We start from the raw sequence: 10009 nt of genomic DNA, 5'->3' as shown, positions 1-10009 counted from the left end.
ATTCCAATCTAATGTATATTATCTAGATGAAGTAAAGGAGAAAGAGAGAGACTATACAAATGACAAACATGCAGATGAAAAGATGCTCATGTTTCTAAGCCATTACTCGTTTCTATTGAGTTGATTCCAACTCATAGTGACCTTATATGATAGAGTAAAACTGCCTTATATGATTTATAAGGTTGTAAATTTTTATGGAAACATCCTGTCACATCTTTCTCCTATGAAGTGGCTGATGGGTTCAAATTGCCAAACATTTTGTCAGTACCTCAGTGCTTAACCCTTGTTTCTCCACGTTTCCTCTATTAGCCATCAGGAATACGCAAAGCAAAACCACAATGAGACACGAATTCATTCAAATTATGATAGTTAAGATTGAAAAAAAAAAAAGGAAAATAATGAATGTTGGCAAGGATATGGCAAAATCAGAACCATCATCTACTACTGATAAGAATGTAAAATGGCATAGATGTTGTGGAAAACCATTTTGTGGTTCCTCAAAAAAGTTAAAAATAGGGCTACCATGTGGCCCCACAAACTCACTATTAGATATATACTAAAGAGTCTTGAAAGCAGTGACGTAAAGAGAAATATGTACACCAATGTTCATTGCAGTATTATTCACAATAGTCAAAGGTGGAAATAACCCAATTACCATCAGCAGATTGATGGATAAACAAAATGCAGTGTACACACACAGTGGCATATTACTCTGCCACAAAGAGAATTAAAGTCATGATACAAGTTACAATGTGGATGAACCATGGAAATATTAGATGAGTGAAATAAGTCAATCACAAATAGACAAATATAATTTATGATTTCACAAATATGAAACACTCATAATAAGTAAACGTGTACAGATCAGAGGTTAACAACCATTACCAAGGGTAGAAGGAAAAGAGAAGGAGGGCAATATTTGATTATCTACCACTGAGTTTCTGTTTATGGTGATGGGAAATTTGGGAACAGACATTGGTGATAGTTGGACAACATGATTGATACAAATGATTTCATTTTATATGATTGAGTTTCTGAGGCAGTATCACTACGGAAGCAGATTGCCCTTGCATTATATGATTGAAAAACATTAAATTGGCTATTATTGTGTTACCTACACTTTAACAATAATAAAAATAAATCTGTATCCTAATTAATGTAGCATTTTCTGAACAACCATCCCAAATCAAACTCAGCAATCATTGTATTTTTATCAATAAAAACATGCTCTTAAATTACCTGCGTTAATATTAGGCTGACCAAAATTATCAAATATTTTAAGTTTCATTTTTCTTATTTTAGAAGCCCTGTATAGATTTAGACTTAACATATTCTAAAAATAAGAATATCGTTTGTTATTACACTCAAATATTCCCAAAATATGTCAAACACAGCAAATAAGTCTTCTGAGTCAGAAAAATAATATAAACTTTCTAAATAATACAAACCGGGGTGGGACCTCTGGATTTATATACTGAGGATGCGAGCAGACATTCTATTCCACACACACACAAAAAAAACACATTTAATTGGATAAATATATTTTTACCATAAAAAAAAGAAATCAATTAACACCTCTGGAAATTATCCCAGGGCATATAGAAATTATATAAATTTTCATTTAAGACAATTTAATGAACAATGAAAATCTGTGGGATTTGAATCTCAACATGCTCTCTTCACTTTTCACCCCATCATATCATGAAACTACAATTTGATCACTCTGCCACAGACAAACATGTCAAGAAAACAGCCTTTTTATTCCCCAAGATACTAGTCTAGGGTTTTGACTTTTTCTGTGCTAGTGGTAGCTCTGGTTTTCTCAGTATGCTGCAGCATCCTGAAAAGAAACTTGACCCTACAACAAAGTCAGTGCTAGGATGTCAGAGTTCCTGGTATTCTCAGCTTGTCATGCCTGGACTCAAGCTTCCATCAGATGGATAATTTATGGTTAGGAGGAGAGCAATTCTGTCCTTTGACTATGCCCACACAGAATAGAGATTCATAACCAGACAAATGATAGTTAATGTTTTGAAAGCCCATGATAAACACAAATACTAAAAGCAGTAAGAGAAAAATAACTGATTATGTATTTGAGAACTATGATAAGATTATTGTTGCTGTTGTTGTTGTTATGTGCCATCGAGTCAAGCCCGACTCATAGCGACCCCTCCTTGGGTTTCTGAGGCAGTATCACTACAGAAGTAGGATTGCCCAACCTTATTACATAATTTCTTATCAGATATAATCGTGATCCAATAGGAGTGGGATATCATGTTCAAAACACTACAATAAGAGGGGGAAGTGAAAAAAAAAAAAAATCAAAGAAAAAAAAAAAAAAAAGTAGGGAAGGAGAATAATAAATGAAGAAAAAAAAATAGGAAGGGAAAAAAAAAAAAAAATCAAAGGAAAGTGACTTCAGCAAGATGGTAGAGTAAGCATCTCTACTCTCCTGTCCCCTTACAACCTCAAAAAACAAGCAGAAGCTGCTAGAACCAATTGTGTCAGAACTCTTGAAAACAGTCAGATGTCTACAGTAAAGTGAATATTGAATCAAGAAAAGGACAACTTAATAATGGCAGAAAATACTGTGATTTTTTTTGTTGCTCAAGCTTCAAGCAGCAAGAGAGAATAAATTTGTCAGGAACAAAAGATTCCAAGTAAGTAACAGCTGTTTTCTCCTCATAAACCATGGAAGCTAGAAGCCAGCAGGAAAGGCTATTTAAAATGCTAAAATAATAACAAGAAAAGTCAACCAAGAACTCTATATCCAGCAAAATTATAATTCAAATATGATGGAGTTACCAACACATTCTAAGATAAATAATAACTGAGAGCCCCCAAAATGTGTAAGATATATATAAAAAAATAATAAATAAATACACATTTGACAAAATGATACAAGTCTTTCCTTGTCAATAATCACTTTAAATATAAATTGATTAAACTTTCCTATTAAAATGAGCTCTGGTAGAGTAGTGCCTATGGCACTTGACTGCTAACCAGAAGGCTGGTGGTTCAAACCCACCAGCCCCTCCTCAGAAGCAAGGTTGGGCAATCTACTTCCGTAGCGATGTCGCCTCGATGGAACACAACAACAACAACATTAAAATGTAGAGATTGATAGAATATATATATATATATATATATATATATATGTTGTTGTTGATGTTATGTGCCGTCGAGTCAAACCCGACTCATAGCGACCCTTCCTTGGGTTGCCGAGGCAATATCACTATGGAAGTAGATTGCCCCATCTTCCTTCCTTCTGAGGAGTGGCTGGTGGGTTTGAACGGCCAGCCTTCTGGTTAGCTGTCAAGTGACTTAGGCACTATGCTACCAAATGTGATTAGATGAAATAATTCATTCAAAAGCAAAAGGTATCAGAGAAGGTTTTTATAATATCTAATTACATGCTGTCTAAAGGAGAAGTATTATAGAGCCAATGATACAAATTGCTTGAAAGTAAAAGACTAGGAACATATACATGATGCAAATGACTACCATAAATGATGTGGAGCTCTGGTGGTGCAGTTCCTAAAGCATTTGACTGCTAACCAGAAGGCTGGTGGTTCAAACTCACCAGACACTTCTCAGAAGGAAGATTGGACAATCTACTTCAGTAGAGATACTGCCTCAGAAACCCAAGGAAAGGATGCTATGAGTTGCAATCCACTTGACTGCAGTGAGTTTGGGTTTTTTTTGGTATACTTACAGGAAACAAAATATATGTTAAAAACAGCAACAAAATTAACTACAGACAAAGAAGGGTATTTCATATTATGAAAATCTTAAACTTTCAATAAGATGCAACTATTATAAACATGATTGTATAAAAAATAGAGCCCTAAGATATGCTATTGGTGTTATTTGTTATCCAGTTAGTTCTAATTCATAGCTACTCTATGTAAACAGAATAGAACACTGCCTGGTCCTGAACTATCCTCACCATCATTATCATGATTGAACCCATTGTCTCAGCCACCCCGTCAAGCCATCTCTTTGAGGGTCTTTCCCTTCTGGCAGACCAGCTTTTTTACCAAGCATGAGATCCTTTGCCAGAGATTGGTCTCTTTTGACAACATGACCAAACTAAAAGAGACAAAATCTGCCCTTTCTGCATTCCAGTTATATTTCCTCCAGGACAGATTTGTTCATTCTTATAGCAGTCCATGGTATGTTTCAATATTGTTCACCAACCTCACAATTCTAGTACATCAATTCTTCTGTGGTCTTCCTTACTCACTGTCCAGCTTTCACAAACACATGAAGCTAGTGAAAATACCATGGCTTGGGGCAGGTACATTTTAGTCTTCAAAGTGAAATCTTTGTCCTTTAACAATTTAAAAAAGTAATTTGCAATCTATTTTCACAATGTAGTACATCATTTGATTTCTTGACTGCTGATACCATGGGTGTAGATTGTGGATCCAAGTAAAATGAAATCTTTGACAACTTCAAGATACAAGAAGCAAAAAAAATAAAAATAAAAATAAAAATAAATGAACAGAGAACTAAACAATTTTGTAATCTAATACTCCACTTTCAATGAGATAAAAAATTAATAATCAAAATATCAACAAGGACTAGAAAAGTTGAAAAACTATATTGTTTAGAAATATCTGTGAACTACATACTTAACAAAATAGATATTTTTTCTGCTCCATATAAAACAGGAGAGATCATATGCAAACTATGAAAAAAAAATCAATAAAATTAATGGAATTGAAATCATAATAAGTATGTTTCAAAATGCAATGAAATTAATTTAGAAATCAATCTAGACATTTAAGAACATTTCTAAATGAATGGAAAGTAGCCAGTATAAGTTCCCAAATTATCAATGGGTAAAAGATAAAATCACACAGAAAATTAGAAAATTGTCTGAGATGAATGAAAATAAAAACAGAGAATTTCAAATTTATGCAATTAAGCTAAAAATGTTGAAAGAAATATATACAGCTATAAACACCTGCATTACAAAAAGGAACAAGATATTAAAAAAAATGACTAAATCTCTCACCTTAGAGATTTACAAAAAAGAAGAGAAACTAAGGACAAATCAAGCAAAATAATAAAACCTAGGGTAGAAATACATAAAGTAGAGAATTAAAATAAATAAATAAATAAAGTTAGGAGAAGCAAAAATTAATGGTTTGAAAACATTAACAAAATTGAAAATCTTATAGCTGGGAGCTCTAGTAGCGTAGTGCCTAAGGGTTTTGAATACTAACCAGAAGGCTGGTGGTTCAAACACATTAGCCACTCCTTGGAAGGAACATTGGGCAATCTACTTCCGTAGTGATACTGCCTCAGAAACTCAAGGAGGGGTTGCTATGAGTCAAGTCTGACTCCATGGCACATAACAACAAATAGCTTGACTGACTAGAACTAAAACAAAAAAAACAAAAACAAAAAAAAAAAACTGAAACTAAATGGCTCAAATAAGGAAAATCAAGAAATAAAGAGTAATAAAGAAATCACTACTGAATTTGCATAAGAGAAAAATAATAATGAAAAAACAATGTTGAAATATTAGTATGAATACAGTCTGTGAACATATTTGATATATTAAACAAAATTGACAAATTCCTGAAAAGTCATAATCTACCATAACTAACTCAAGAAGAAATAATATGATGTCTGAATAGCTCGAACTAAGTAAAACGCCTGAATCAACAGTAAATAACTCCTCACGCTCTTCATGCCACTATCTTAAAAACAAACAAACAAACAAAAACACCCTGCCTAGCTGCCTAGGTGTTTTCCTTTATTAATTTAACTAAAGGTGTTTTAAAAAAAATTAAGACCAATTCTTCATGAACTTTTCTAAACTTTGATGAGGAAAGAAGAGTTTCCATTTCATTTTATGAGACCAAAACTGATAGGAAAAGTAGAACAGTACAAAAAAAAAAAAAAAAAAAAGCACTTGCTAATACACTCTTAAAATACTCTGTAATATAAGTACAATGATCTTAGCAACTCCAACAACATATAAAAAGAATCGTACACTATGACCAAGTAGTATTTATCTCACATACATTTTTCAACAGCTTAAAAATTAATTACTTTAATATTTCATATTGATAGAATAAAGAACAATATCATGTGGGAGCTCTGGTAGCATAGTGCCTAAGGCATTTGACTGTTAACTGGAAGGCTGGTGCTTCAAACCTACCAGGCACTCCTCGGAAGGAAGATGGAGCAATCTACTTCCTTAGAGATACTGCCTCAGAAACCCAAGGAGGGCTAGCTATTAATCAGATCTGACTCAATGGCAATGCATTTGTTTTTTAATCTCAGTAGAGGTAGAAAAGATGTGACAAAATACAACACTCTTTGATGGGAAAAACTTTCCAAAAACCAGGAAGACTTCCTCAACCTGATTGAAAACATATATAAAAAATACACTGCTAAAATTATGGTAAAATTGTAAAAGACCAACAAAAGACAAAAACATTTACTCTCACAAGTTATGTGCAACATTACAATGCATGCTATAGTGAGAGGAATTTTTTTGGGAAAAAAAAAATAATAAAGACTTCAAAACCAGAAAGTAAGAAGTAAAATTATCACTAATTGCATTTGACAAAATTTTATATATGGACAACTAGAAAGAATGCACTAAACACACACACACACACACACACAAAGAAAAAAAACCTATTAGAATTATTATTGGTTCCATAAATATTGGAAGATTGTTGTTGTTGTTATGTGCTGTCGAGTCGGCCCCGACTCATAGCGACCCCTCCTTGGGTTTCCGAGGCAGTATCACTACGGAAGTAGGATTGCCCAACCTTCCTTCCGAGGAGTGGCTGGTGGGTTTGAACTGCCAGCCTTCTGGTTAGCAGTCAAGTGCTTTAGCCCCCAAATTTTAAAAATTCAAATGTATCTCCACATACTCAAAATTAAAACAATCTAACTGCCATCAAGTTGATTCCAAGTCGTAGTGATGCTCTTTGGGTTTCCAAGGCAGTAAATCTTTACAGAATTAGATTCTGTAACCTTCTGTGGAGCAGCTAGTGGCTTTGGACCACCAAACTTCAGGTTAGCAGTCAAGTGCCTTAGGCATTACACCATCAGAGAATTTGAGACTAAAATTCCATACCTAATAGCATCAACAAGAATAAAATACTTAGAAATAAATAATAGAAACTTATACAATATGCAGTGATAATTACAAAATATTATTGATAAAAAAAGGAAATGTAAATAAATGAAAAGTCATCCAATGTTTATGGATTAGAAAACTTAATGTTGTTAAGATAGATACTTCTGTTAAATGTTCCATAGGTGCAACAAAATATCTATAAAATGTCAACTGCATTTTTTTTTTGAGAAGTTGGCAAACTGAATCAAAAATTCAAATGGAAATGCAAGGAATTCAGAATAACTGTTATACTTTTTTAAAAAAGATGAAGAGTGTTGGAGGACTCACATATCCCAATTAGGAAAAAATAAATCTTACTATAAAATTACAGTAATCCAACCTGTATGTTACTAGTATAAAAACTAGTATCAATTAGTCAGCCTCAGGGGTCCAAGTGATGAGAGGGAACTCAGGCACGCCCAAAACAAACAGCAGGTGGGAGAGTGGGAGAAAGGGGCTTAAAAGGCAGGAACCGGAACAGAGGAGCAGTCAGCGGCAGGAATCCAGGGGAGGAGAGGGAACTCAGGTATGCTCAAACCAGCAGGGTGGGAGAGTGGGAGAAAGGGGATTAAAAGCGAGGAACTAGGACAGAGCAGCAGTCAGCCACAGGGATCCAGATGAGGAGAGGAAGCTCAGGACACCTAAAACAGCAGGATGGTAGAGCAGGAGAAAGGGGATTAAGGGCAGGAACTTGGACAGAGGAGCAGTCAGCTGCAAGGATCCAGGTGAGGAGAGGAAACTCAGGCATGCCCAAATCAGCAGGGCAGGAAAGCGAGAGAAAGGGGATTAAAATTCTCAGGAATCCTGACAGAGGAGGAGTCAGCCACAGTGACCCAGGTAAGGGTGGTGTGAGAGGTTTCCAACAGGGAGACAAACTTGTCTGTCGGTTTGTCCTACCATGGTGATGTGTTGATGTGAGTTTTGAGGTTCGGCCACTGGTGTTTCAAACCCAGCGAGATGCACATGGTGCACAGGTATCAGCCCAGCTTACAGACTGAGACAGACTAGGAAGAAGGAACAGGCCGTCAACTTCTCAAAGAATTAGCCAGGAAGAAAACTTTATGAATAGCAAAGAAACACTGTTTGATACATTACCATGCAATTTTATGAATAGTCAGGTTTGGTTAGAAGGCTCTCAAAATGGGACTGGGAAAGAGCTGCATCATCTGAGTAAACCCAGCCTTAGTTCTATGGATAAGGTAAAGCTTTCAAGACCTCCATTTGCTGATGTGGCACCACTCAAATTGAAGAGAAACAGCTGCAGAAACCCATTAATCATTGGAACATGGAATGTATGAAGTATGATTTTAGGAAAATTGGAAGTTGTCAAAAATGAAATGGAATGCATAATGATTGATATCTTCGGCATTAGTGAGCTGAAGTGGACTGGTTTTGCCCATTTTTAATCAGACAACCATGTGATCTACTATGCTGGGAATGACATTTTGAGGAGGAATGGCATGGTATTCATCATCACAAAAGATGTTTCAAGCTCTGTCCTGAAGTACAAAGCTGTCAGTGACAGGATAATAGCCACATGCCTACAAGGAAGACCCATTAATACGACTATTATTCAAATTTATGCCTCAACCACCAAAGCCAAAGATAAGGAAATTGAAGATTTTTATCAACTTCTGCAGTCTGAAATTGACCATACATGCAATCAGGATGGGTTACTTATCACTGGAGACTGGAATTTAAAAGTTGGAAACACGAAGAATCAACAGTAGTTGGAAAATTTGGTCTTGGCGACAGAAGTAATGCTGGAACTCGCATGGTAGAATTTTGCAAAACTAACGAATTGTTCATTGCAAACAACTTTTTTTCAACAACAAAAATGGTGGCCCTACATTGGGAATTCCCCAGATGGAACACACAGAAATCAGACTGACTACATCTGTGACAAGAGGCTGTGGAAAAGCTTAATATCTTCAGCCAAAATCAGGCCAATAGCTGATTGTGGAACAGACCATCAACTGCCCATATGCAAGTTCAACTTGAAGTTAAAGACAATTAAAACAAGTCCAAAAGAGCCAAAATATGATCTAGAATTTATCCCTCCTGAATTTAGAGACCATCTAAAGAATAAATTTGATGCATTGAACACCAACAACTGAAAACCAGAAGAATTGTGGGAGGATATCAAGAACCTTATCCTGAAGAAAGCAAGAGATCACTAAAAAGACAAGAAAAGAACAGAAGACCAAAACAGATGACGGAAGAGATTCTGAAACTTGCCCTTGAGTGGAGAGTAGCTAAAGCCAATGGAAGAAATGACAAGATAAATGAGCTGAACAGAAGATTTCAAAGAGCAGCTCGAGCAGATAAAACCAATTACTATAATAAAATGTGCAAAGACCTGGAGTTTGAAATCCAAAAGGGAAGACCAGGTTCAGTATTTCTCAAGCTCAAAGAATTGAAGAAAAAAATTTAAACCTCAAGTTGCAATATTGAGAGATTCTATGGGCAAAATATTGAATGGTGCAGGAATTATCAAGAGAAGATGGCAGGAATACACAGAATCACTGTACCAAAAAGAACTGGTCAATCTTCATCCATTTCAGGAAGTGGCATATGATCTAGAACCAAAGGTACTGAAGGAGGAAGTCAAAGCTGCAATGAAGAAATTGGTGAAGAACAAGCCTCCAGGAATTGACAGAATACTCATTGAGATATTTTAACAAACGGATGCCCCATTGGAGACACTCACTCCGTCATGCCAAGAGATATGGAAGACAGCTACCTGGTCAACTGACTGGAAGACTACATATTTGTACCCATTCCAAAGAAAGGTGATCCCACAGAATGTGGAAATTATAGAATAATATCATTAATATCGCACACAAGTAAGATCTT

The sequence above is a fragment of the Orycteropus afer genome, unplaced genomic scaffold, assembly GCF_000298275.1.
Source record: "Orycteropus afer afer isolate SDZICR_OR568_19922 unplaced genomic scaffold, OryAfe1.0 scaffold00091, whole genome shotgun sequence".
NCBI lineage: Eukaryota > Metazoa > Chordata > Mammalia > Tubulidentata > Orycteropodidae > Orycteropus > Orycteropus afer.
The sequence above is the reverse complement of the archived record's forward strand: the minus strand, read 5'-3'. Positions refer to the sequence as shown.